The 11,959-nt window shown below is 46.6% G+C and overlaps 1 pseudogene; it reads left to right on the top strand.

Annotated features, from left to right (window-relative positions):
- The first annotated feature begins 4,647 nt into the window (after positions 1-4,647).
- LOC115065288 lies at positions 4,648-4,769 on the top strand (annotated as a pseudogene).
- The last annotated feature ends 7,190 nt before the right edge of the window (positions 4,770-11,959 follow it).

Genomic DNA, 11,959 nt, shown 5'->3' on the forward strand with positions numbered 1-11,959 from the left:
TTTTCCCAACAAGGCCACACATCCTCCTAGTGCCACTCTTTGGACCAAGCATATACAAACCATCACAACAAGCGTTTCTTATCAGTCGAGCTTGTCAGGTGGCCTTGGGGTTCTGCCTGTTTCTGCCTACACATCTTCTGCTGGGGTTACAAGCATGGGACATTTTTTTTTTTTTTAACGTGGGTTTTGTAGAATTCTGCTCAGGTCTTTATGTTTGCAAGGCAAATACTCTACCAATTAGGTTATCATCTCCAACTCTCTCTAAATCTTAATATCTATTCTTTCATAATCAATGCAAAGTTATTATCTCTAGCCTCCACCTAAACAAGGCTTGTATTGTTTTAATGTTTATCTTATGCAATACAGTCGAAAGATTCACAGCTCAAAGGAAACAGAAGGCATGCAGCAAAGTATCTTTATCCTTATACATAGTCCATGCATTAATAGAGCTATGTTCATCAGCTTCAAGGGCACACAGCAATCAAGGGATGAATTCTTTTGTCTTGATTTGTTTTGTACAAATGGTAGAAGTCTTTCCCCGTTGTTCTCCATAGTGCCTGTTCTGCTCTGCAATTGTGAAATCATGTTTCGTGTACCGACTTATTCACTGTCTCCTTCCCCAAGAGGATGTCATTGAGCAATCCCTGTTCATTGTTACATTCATTGTTACAAACACACTGACATTCTGCAGTTGTTAATGGTGGAAAATCTGCCTCCGACCAAAGTAAGTTTACTTTGCATCATAGCTCAAATCAATTCCCTTACTGAGGGCTGAGGTTACTTCTCATCTGTGCTATTTCAAGCGGCAGACGTGCATACAGTAACCTTGACCTGTATCTTTGCATGTCTCTGTGCGTCCCTGCAAGATAATCTACTTCATTTTGTTTTCTTTTTTGGTTTTTTCAAGACAGGGTTTCTCTGTGTAGCCCTGGCTGTCCTGGAACTCACTCTGTAGAACAGGCTGGCCTCAAACTCAGAAATCCGCCTGCCTCTGCCTCTGCCTCCCAAGTGCTGGGATTAAAGGCGTGAGCCACCACAGCTGGCGAAACTACTTCATTTTTAAAGTGCCTCAATGTCTTGATTTTTGGAAGTGAATGTGTGTAGTCCCTATCACGGGTCCTCCATTGCACACTTGCTGAAGCAATGTAGTTTAGAGGCTGTTTTCATCTTGGTCTGAAAATGTCTTTAGTCGCCTGCATTCATTAATCCTACTTCGTTAGGAAGGAGTGTTGCATTGATGTTTATTTTCCCTGGTACTGTGGCATTACTATTTAATTGTGTTCAGAACTGTTTGTTTCTGACCAAAACTGAGATGCTAATCCCTTTATAGATTCTTCTTCTGATTGCTGTTTGTGTGTGTGTGTGTGTGTGTGTGTGTGTGTGTGTGTGTTTGCGCACATGCACTTTGAGATATGTGTATGGTAAGGAACACAGACTCATAGCCTCCTTATACATAATCCGTGAAGATGGGGAACATTCCTGGTATGCCTCGTGCTTCCACCCAGTCCGAACCCTCCTTTATTTGCCAGAGGCAATACCTGTTTTGGCAAAGCAGTTTTACCTATTTCTGAACTCATAAAAGTGAGGCTGGGTCACATGTGGGGTGGGTCAAGTGAATCATGCTGCCAGACAGAAAAACTGATTAGGCTGAGTGAGCTCAGACCCTGTGATTCTCAGAGTTGAGTTCTCTATGCTAATGAGATACCTAGGTAGGCCCTGTGTATTCAGCCTATGAGCATCTCTTCCTGGGCATTCTTTCCTGCAAAAGGTATTTAATCCCATGGTTCATCCTGTGTACAGTGTATGCATTCACGTCCGCCATCAAATAAGACAGTTTGAAGAAGCAAGGACTGAATCAGGCGGGGATGTGGCGGGGCGGGGCGGGGGGGGGGGGGAGGAGGAGCCCCTGAAGAAGTCTTCTTTTCTAGCCCCTCCATACTCTTGCCACTCACTTGGAATCAAACCGGGTACTGCCCTGTCTCGGGCTCGGCTTTCCTCATCCTGCCCGGTGTGCGCATGCCCTGAGGGGAAGTGTGGCCCGGAGACCCCCCACCCCCATTTGGGACTCGCAGATACTCCCAGCAACACCTGGGTACACGGGAGACTGGGGACCACAGCAATCGTCCCAGATTCCACAAGTTTCCCACTCCCAGAAAACACAAACTGAGGGCCCCCATGATGGACCTCATTCTGTCTCCCCTGAGCGGCTTGCTGGCTGCACTTCAGACACCCCAACAGCAAGGCAGGTCGCAGCCCCGCCGGCATATGCTCATTTTGGACTGTTTCTGGCCTGCTCTACTATTGGTATTTTGCAGTTTCATTGTGCCCACGTTAAATGCTGGTCTGCATTTCTTCATCTCAGGTTATTTTCTCAGATTTCCTCAGCACTGTCTTCTATTTTCCTAATCTCTCTCTCTCTCTCTCTCTCTCTGATTTTTTTCTTATTTTCTATTAATTTCAATGATGTTTTAGTTTCATCTCTGTTGCTGGGATTAACACTTTGCCCAATGTAACTTAAGGGAGGAAAGGGCTTATTTCAGTTTATATAGCTCACAGTCCATCACTGGGCGAAGTCAGGGTAAGCAGAAATCATGGAGGAACCTGCACATAGACAAATATATCTTTAATCCCAGCACTCAGGAGGCAGAGGTAGATGAATCTCTGAGTTCAAGGCCAGCTTGGTCTACCTAGTGCATTCCAGGACAGCTAGAGGAATGGTTGGCTCGCAGGCACCAGCTCAGCTTGCTTCTGTATCAGTTTAGGTCTAACTTCTCAGGGAATGCTACCACCTACAGGCAGTGGGATGGGCCTTTCTGTACCAATTAACAATCAAGACAATCCCCAACAGGCATGCCTCATCTGGGTAAATCCTTCTCAGGTTAACCAGGATGGTTAAAATGACAGCTAAAGCTCTCCTGGACAAGTAACTTAAAAAAAAAATCTTTTTAAATGTTCTTTTTTTTTCTCTCTCTCTCTTTTTCCCCCCTAAATCTTCCCTTTCTTTTCTATTATGTTTCATTCCATCCTTATGGTTCCCACTGGTGCTGTGCCTCTCCCCTCCCCCCAGGTCCACCCCCTTCCCCGCCTGTTTCTGTATAATCAATCTTTAATGATCTTTTTTTTTCTTTTTCTTACTCATGTCTCATACAGTGTTTCTTCATGTTGCTGTGCGGTGGTGAGTTGTTTCCTAGTGTGTGATTGCTTTCTTTCACTTGTGCACATTTTTTTGTGTGTGTGCCTGACATGGAAGAAACACTGTTGCAAAGTGGTTTCTGTGTGTGCTTTCGCTGGATCCCAAGGATTTCATTGTGTTATTGTTAGAATTGGTCTATTTACCTTTCAAAGACAATTGCTTTGCACACCCACAATTCTAGTTATTAATTATAATTAAGTAACTTAAAATATTTATGTGTGTGAGTATTCTGCCTGCATGTATGTAAGTGTTCTACCTGTATGGAGTGGCCTGTGAGGTCAGAATAGGGTGTTAGATCTCCTGGAACTGGATTGACAGATGGTTGTGAATCACCATGTGGTGCTGAGAACTGACACTCGATAAGTGCTCTTAGCTACTGAGCCATCTCTCCAGACCTCATCTAATTATTAATGCTAAGATACAGTTAATATTTTTAAAAATAAACATGCATGTTTAAATGCATGAAAACATAAATCACAACTGATATTCAGCAACATAATACTATCCCACAAACTATAAAAAGCCAACTTAGAATTCAGATGGGAGAATGAGAGACAAAGTAGGCCAAACGCATGGATGAGAGGACACATGGGTAAGAGCAGGCAAGTGTTTAGTGGCAGTTCTCTGGGCTTTTGCCTTCTGCCTATCTTCTGAGAAGAGGAACTGTCTGGGGGGGGGGGTTCTGTTGCTTTGAAGGGACACTATGACCATGGCAACTCTTATAAAAGAAAAACATAAGTGGAGGCTGGCTTACAGATTCAGAGGTTCAGTTCATTATCATCATGGTGAGAAGTATGGCAGCATTCAGGCCAACATGATGCTGGATATGGAGCTGAGAGTTCTACATCTTGAGCCAAAAGCAGCAGGAGCCTGTCGGTCACACTGCACATATCTTGAACACACATAACCTCAAAGCCAGCCTCCACAGTGACACACTTCCTTCAACAAGGTCACACCTATTCAAGCAAGGCCATCTCTCCATCTTGGCTTTCTATGGGCCAAGCACTCAGACACATGAATCTATGAGGGCCGTTCCTATTCAAATCACCACAGACACTGATGCTGCTGTTCCTGGATTATCTTTTCAAGGATATCTGTACAGAAAAACAGTTTAGAAAAAGAGTAATGTCACCCTCCAGGCAATGGCAGATTACTTCGACGTTTAAGATAATGGATGGCTGTCTCCCTCTGCTTTGAAGGGCGGGCAGGCTTACTAGGTCTGTTAGGACTTCCTAAGCTGGAGTTCCCCTGTGAAAAGTAGACCTCAGCCATTCCAAGGCACACAGGGGGCCTGAGAGCAAGAGTGATAACCCTGAACGCAAAGCACTGCGGCCTACTGGGCAGTGCGCAATAAAGTCCACTGCTCTAGGACTGCAAACGTATACACCATGAAAACCAGCGGGGCAGTTCTTCAGGTAGATCAGAATCCATCTACTTTAAGATCCAGCTACACTTCTGCCCCTAGAGCCATTGCAGATGTGGCTGCTATGTCACATGTGCATCAGTCAGTGACAGAAAGGAAAAAAAGGCCTACATCTACAGAAGCTGTTCTGACCTAGGGACGTAGCCTAACATTCCCCGAAAAAAAAAAAAAAAAAAAAAAAAGCGAGCCTGAGACTGCCACCAGTCTGGCCAGATGGCCTGGACAGGGAGCTAGTCTAAGAACCCCACCTGGGACCATGGGCACCAGGCATGAGTGAGCCCAAGATAGATGGCCACTCAGATGGGCCAGTAGAAGAGCAAGTCTGAAATGACCACCAGACCAGCACCCTGGGGCACAGATAGGGAGCTTGCCTGAAATAAATACCAGTCTTGTGCACCTCAAGCCTTGGGAGGGAGGGAGGGAGGGAGGGAGGGAGGATATCATGTTCAAGATGACCCCTGCCTGGCACTGTAATGCATGAGTGGGACAGATCACTCCTGAAATTACCCCAGAGTCCTTGGGGGTCTACTAACAGGAGCAAGTAAGTGGTGGAGAAATAGAAGAGAAAAAGAAAGAGAAGGGTGGGGGCACAGTGAGGAGAGGCAGACCTGGAAGTTCCAGGGTTATGAGAAACAGCCTGATGTGAGTCGTCTTCAACCCCAGCTAACCAAAATTACAGAATCTTCACAATCAAAACAGCAATGGCCCTGAAAAGAGTCTTTAATCTTCCCTCTGAAATTTCACAAGCCAGGCCTCCATCTTCTGCACTGTTCTCAACATTATCTTCCAACCTCCTACACAACATCCCACAGAGCTCTTAACACTGAACGGATCTTCTAGCCCAAAGTTCCAAAGTCCTTCCACAGTCCTCCCCCAAACATGGTCAGGTTATCACAGGAATACCCCACTATGCTGGTACCGATTTGTCTTAGTCAGGGTTTCTATTCCTGCACAAACATCATGACCAAGAAGCAAGTTGGGGAGGAAAGGTTTTATTCAGCTTACACTTCCACAATGCTGTTCATCACCAAAGGAAGTCAGGACTGGAACTCAAGCAGGTCAGGAAGCAGGAGCTGATGCAGAGGCCATGGAGGGATGTTTCTTACTGGCTTGCTTGATAGCACCTGGGACCATGGTGGGGTCCTGACCTGTGCTGACACTCAGGGCCACATCTGGGTCTGTAGCTCTGCAGCAGCAAGGGTCTGTTACCACCAAAGGCCAGGCAGATGTCCCTGGTCTGAGCTGACATTGGGGACATGTTGATATCTGTGGGCTGGGTAGAACTGGCCCCATCCAGCACCAAGGCATTGTGGGAAAGTTGGCCCTAGAGGCATGAGAGCAGAAGAGCAGGAGAGCCAGTCACAGTAACTGGAAGATCAGGCCCCACACATTATCAGAGTTGTGGGTTAGCCAGCATGGGAGAGCTGGCCCTACCACTCATCTCCCTGTGGTAGCATCGTGGATGAGAGAGAGAGATAGCCCCTCCCTCCTTGTCTCTCATCATCTGTGGGAGACAGGAGACCTAGCCCTGGGGTCATAAGAGCAAAAGAGCTGGCCCTAGATGTGGGGATTGTCGGTGAGCTGGTCTGGAGATCATGAGTGTGAGAGAGTCAGTCCAGTTTCTTGTCTGCTGTGCGGTGTGTTGGTAAGGGAGAGATCCCTTCTCTCTTTGCCCTGGCCAACAGAGGTGGGAGGGAGAGCTGGCCCTGATGGGGCCATGAGTACAGGGGAGCTGTCCCTGCCCTTCACATTCTGCGGCACTCAGGGAATCAGGCCCTGGCGCCTCATCTGGGCAGCACAGTGAAACTGACCCTGATGGTCGGGGAGCCGGCCCTGAGGGTGTGAGTGTGGGAGAGCTGGCCCTGCTTCTTGCCTGCCATGTTGCAGTGTCCTCCACCCTGGTTCCCTTGCCACCTAGGGCAGGTGGGAGAACTGGCCATGAGACAGGAGAGTTAGTCCTGCTCCTCACCTGCTGCGACACTCGAAAGAGCAGGCCCGGTACCTTGCCTGGGCAGCACAGTAGAGCTGGCCCTGGATGTGGCGTTGCAGGTGAGCCAGCCCCAAGGGCATGAGCAAAGGAGAGCTGGCTCTGCCCCCTGTCTGCTGGGTGATGGCGCTGTTGAGGGAGAGACACCCTCCCGCCCTCCCTCATCCAGATGGAAAAGCTGGTCCCGGGGTCATAAGAGTGGGAGAACTGGCCATGTCCCTCACTGGCTGTAGCATTCAGAAGAGCAGGCCCTGCATCTCACCTGGGCAGCAGTGTGGAGCTGGCCTTGGTTGCAGGGGTTGCAGGTAAGCCAGCCCCAAGGGCTTGAGAGCATGAGAGCACGAGGAGGCTGACCATCTCTGATAGCTCTCAGGCCCGGATCCAGGGCTTTCGATTGGTCCACCCCAACATCTACCCCCATCAGTGAACTGCTGGAATTCGTGAAGGGGCTGGTTCTACAAATCCAAAACTACAAGCGTCTCCATGGCACGGGGCAACAACAGGGTATCTGAGGAGTCCCTGTGATTATCCAGGATCTGTAGAGTAGCAGAAGTCAGAGGCCTCATACCATGCCAGTGAGTCATTGCAGTGAACATGTGCAGGCAAAGAAATGTGGGCAAAAGGAAATGCTGTGGGACCCACCGTGACACACTACAGCTTCCACATGGAGATTTTTTTTTTCTCTGTTGAGGGAAAGATTTCACGGGTGGAGGGCGGTTACAAAGGGAGGGGGAGATGAGTGGGATTGGGGTGCATGACAGGAAGTTCACAAAGAACCAATAAAAAGTTTGAAAACTTTTTTTTTTTTAAATCCAGCTATACCACTCTTGGGCATATACTCAAAGAACACTTCATTCTATCTCAGACACTTGCTCAACCGTGTTCATTCATAATAGCCAGAAACTGTTAACAACTTAGCTGTTCCTCAACAGATGAAAGGATAAACAATAAATATGTCGTTCATTTATACAATGGGCTGTTACTCAGCTGTTAAAAAATGATATTTGCAGGGAAATAAATAGAAATAGGAGGTAGTTCATGACCCAGAAAGAATATAAATATTCCCTTATATGTGGATGTTAGCTCTTAAGTCAATGATAACCAAGTTACAATCCATAGAACCACAGAGGTTAGCATTAGAGTAAGGTATTAAGGAGGGACAGATAGATCTTCCTAAGAATAGGAAATAGAATAGACAGGCATGAATGGGTGGATGGATGGATGGATGGATGGGCGAATACTGGAACAGGAGGATCAAATGTGGAGACAGGAGGGGATAAGAAGGAAGGAATCTCAATACAATAGAAGCTTTATAAAATATATACTTATATGAAGGGAGCCTAAATGAAATCATCAAATACTGGGGAGATAGAGCCCCAGCTGGACATCTCTTGTTACTAAATGAAGCTTCCAGTTCCTTGATTGGGTTACACCTAATTGAGTTGTTGGCCAAAGGGTTCCCATGGGAACCCCCCAAACAACCCAAGCTGCTGCCAAGACTGTAGGTTGCCCTCCACAATATCTATGCAACTCAACATGGAGGCATTGCGCTGGTGCCTACCTAGAGTCTTCACCCTACCTGCTAACACATCTACAGGACAGGAAATTACCCTGCATGCTACCAAAAGAGAAACATAAGCACCAACCCAGTCACAAACCCTTGAATCTACAATGGTGTCCTGCTTGCAAGATATACACACTAATGTCATGGTGGCCACACCATGTCACACCTGTGGGAGTAGACAACAAATAACTGATTTGATTTAAGGTTCAACTTCACAAAATGGAACCCATACGTGATACTGCTTGGGTGACCAAGAACCTGATGATAGCCCAGAGACTTAGGAGAAAACCAAACACTACTGTTCTAAACGAACAAACAACAACAACAACAACACCATAACAATATAGAATGACTCCTAATGACATTCTGCTTCCTCATAGACCTGTGCTTTGCTCAGCCATTGACAAAGAGGCTTCCTCCTGGTGCAGATGGGAGCACATAAGGAGGGAGACCCACAGCCAGACGAGAGAAACCTTGGAACACTCAGCCCTGAAAGGGGTGCCTCCACCAGATCTCTCCCCTCAGGGCTCAAGGAACCCTGCAGAAGAGGAAACAGGAAGACCGTAAGAGCCAAAGGGGATGGAGGACACCAAGAACACAAGGCCTTCTAAATCAAGAGGATCAATGCACACATGAACCCAGAGACCCATGAGCTCACCAGACTGAGGCAGCATGCCCAGGGCCTGCACAGCCTGCACCAGACAGGGTCCTAGCGCTGAAAGAAAGAGTGGACACATGCCCTCATCCCTAACCCAGAGCTCTAATGGATAACCACTTACACATGAAAATGTAGTTTTCTCCAAGTGAGTCTCACTGAGGAAACAAACGTGAGCGAAGGTTGCAGTGCCCAGCAATCGATGGCCAATAGAAAGCAAACTCAACATGCCATGTCACAACTGTTATTTTATCTTATTTTTATTATACACACACACATACACACATGCACACACACACACACACACACACACACACACACATATATATATATGAACAAGAATGTGAACAAAATGGGTCTCTCTGTATCTGTTTCATGTATCTTTCCTTGGGCTCTCTCTTCCTTCTGTTTGGTTGTTTTGCTCTATTCTGATGTGTTAGTTTTTGTTTTTAATCTTACTGTATTTTAGTATTATCCCTTAGAAGCCTGTTTATTTAATAATGAAGGGCAGAAAGGGGGTGGATCTGGATGGAACGGGAGGTGGGGGAGAACTAAGAGAAGTAAAGTGGGGGGACCATAGTCAGGATATATTATGTAGTGGAATAAAAGATCCATTTTTTTCTTTTTTCTTTTTTTTTTTTTTTTTTTTTTTTTTTTTTTTTTTTTTTTTTTTTTTTTTTTTTTTTTTTTTTTTTTTTGGCTTTTTGAGACAGGGTTTCTCTGTATAGCCCTGGCTGTCCTGGAACTCACTTTGTAGACCAGGCTGGCCACGAACTCAGAAATCCACCTGCCTCTGCCTCCCAAGTGCTGGGATTAAAGGCGTGAGCCACCAAGCCAGGCCAACAGATCCATTTTCAATAAAACCAAACCAAACCACACCATACAACACGAGACGCCAAAGAAGTAGCCAAGCCTCCTGTGTGCAGGAATGTTTATTGTCAGTGGCCCCAGGGATTAGGCAGGCCTCTAGCAACGCGAAGAAGCATTCTTTCTCAGCGTCCTTCATCCAGTTAAAGCTTGGTTTTTGGGTTAGCTGCAGAAAGTAGTTTTAGGATAACCCAGTATGAAGCAGAATTAGCGTTTACTAGAGGATAGTTTAAATGTCAATCTTAAGCACAAAGATGAATTAAAACAAGAGGGGCTTGGAAAACAGTGAGAACCACCCAAGAGTGAGTATCACAACACCCACACACAGGATTTTTGGTGGGTTTTGTTTTTTTTTTTAAATTTACTATCTTTGTAGAGTTGCTTGAGGAGTTTAAATGAGAGATTAGCACAGTTCCTGCGCTGTGGCTGGGGCGGGGCCGGGGTGGGCGGGGCTTCCGTTGAGCACTGTAGAGCACCTGCGTGCAGGAGACCTTCCTTCACTGTAAGCCAAGGCTAATGATCTTATTTGTGAGAGTTCTAGAAAATATCCAGGAGAGGGGTGAGGTCATAGCCATCACACCAGGTGTAAGCCTGGTTTCCTGTTACTTTAGCATTCTTAAAATAAATACTGTCCCTGTGTCAGCGGTCTTTCCAGCGCTCGCTAGTTGTACAGGAATGATTGGTTCTCAGCTGTGGAAGGCGGCTCCATTTTCTTCCCACGTTCCCACAGTTTTCTGCCTTTTCACCTACCTCTGTATTACTTGTGTAAGCTTTGGGTCCTGACACCGATATTCATGCTTCGTACTCCCGTGAACTCTCCCCCCACCCCATCACCCCGTTTCCCCCACTTGTACTTCCAGCCCTGGGTCTCAGTCAGACTATCACCCACTTTGTTCTAGGATAAGGAAGGAAGTGACTTTTCGTTTTGTTTGGTTAGGTTTTCTTCCCCCAGATCCTTTTCAGAGAGTGGGCAGTGCACTGGGTTTCTGCACAGGAGAGGATAGATAAGAACAGAGACAGAACAGAGGAAAGCAACCAAGGAGTCTTACTTAGGGGGACAGTGACAAAGCCACACAGCCCAGCCTTCTCAACTCCCTGGGTCTGCAGCCCAGGAAACTTCCAGCCAGGTGTGGTGTTAGCTTGTGGGTCTGAAAACCTTTTGTTCTGTTTTGCTCCGCACAGATGTCCACTTGCGTTCTGAGTCCTCGCAGGGGACCATTGTATTGCTACAGGACCACTCACCCCTGGATTTCTCCGGCATAGAATCTCATTGAGGAGACCTGGGTTTGAGGAGCATTTGAAAGACTTAACTATAAAAATGTACTGATGTCCGCTAAGCCCTCCAGCCCTGGCTGACAGAATCCAACCACTAAGAAAGGAAAGAGCCAGAAAAAAACTGGAGGAGGGAACTCAAGTGAGCTGCCGCGACGATGGAGGAAACTGAGAACACAACTCATAACATCTCCAGCACGCACACAATAATCTCTATGTTCACCTCTGAGCAGTTCCAGAAGCTAAGACAGCACTTCGAGACAGACCCTTACCCTAAGGGGAAAACTCTATGGGCCTTGACTGAGGAGCTCGAACTGTCCGAAGAAGTCATCAGGTACTGGTTCTACAAGCAACATTAAAGAGTGACGAGACACAGACGGGTTTTGAAGAGGTACAAGGATTGGATAATGCCCTGTCACTACTGTACAACAAGAAGGACCGCCAGGCAGAACAACTCCAAGGAGCCCTCTCAGAATGACCCTGGACTCTCGGAAGCCTTGGAAATTTTGAAAGAGGCTCAAGCTCTCTGCTGGGTACCAAAGCAGAGATGGAATGTCACAGGATTTCTGACTTTTCAACTTCCTTGTTGGGGCAGGGGTCTGTTGGGATTTATGTCTATGGAAGAAGGTACACTAATAATAAAGCTTGCATTCATAGAATCGAAAAGGAAAAAAAAAAAAAAAAAGGAAAGGATGTTTCGACATAGCACAACTGATGAACTTCTGAAGTCTTAATTTTCCAAAAGATCGGAGCTATTTCCATTTTTACTTGACGGTAAGTGGACGCTTGGGTTGACTTCCTGTTCTCCCTTTAGGGAGATAGGAGAGAAAATGAGAGGAAGCCGAAAAGATTCCAAGAAGAGGGAAAGCAAAGAACTATCAGCACCGAGTGAGTCCCAAGGCCGTCCATCACAGGCTCTGCTGCATGCTGGAGTCTGCTGAGTACCTGGGACCTGTCCCATCACCTGCAGCCTTGTGACTTCTGTCCTCAGTCCTGTG

This window comes from Mus pahari, chromosome 13 (genome assembly GCF_900095145.1).
Source record: "Mus pahari chromosome 13, PAHARI_EIJ_v1.1, whole genome shotgun sequence".
In the NCBI taxonomy this organism is placed as follows: domain Eukaryota; kingdom Metazoa; phylum Chordata; class Mammalia; order Rodentia; family Muridae; genus Mus; species Mus pahari.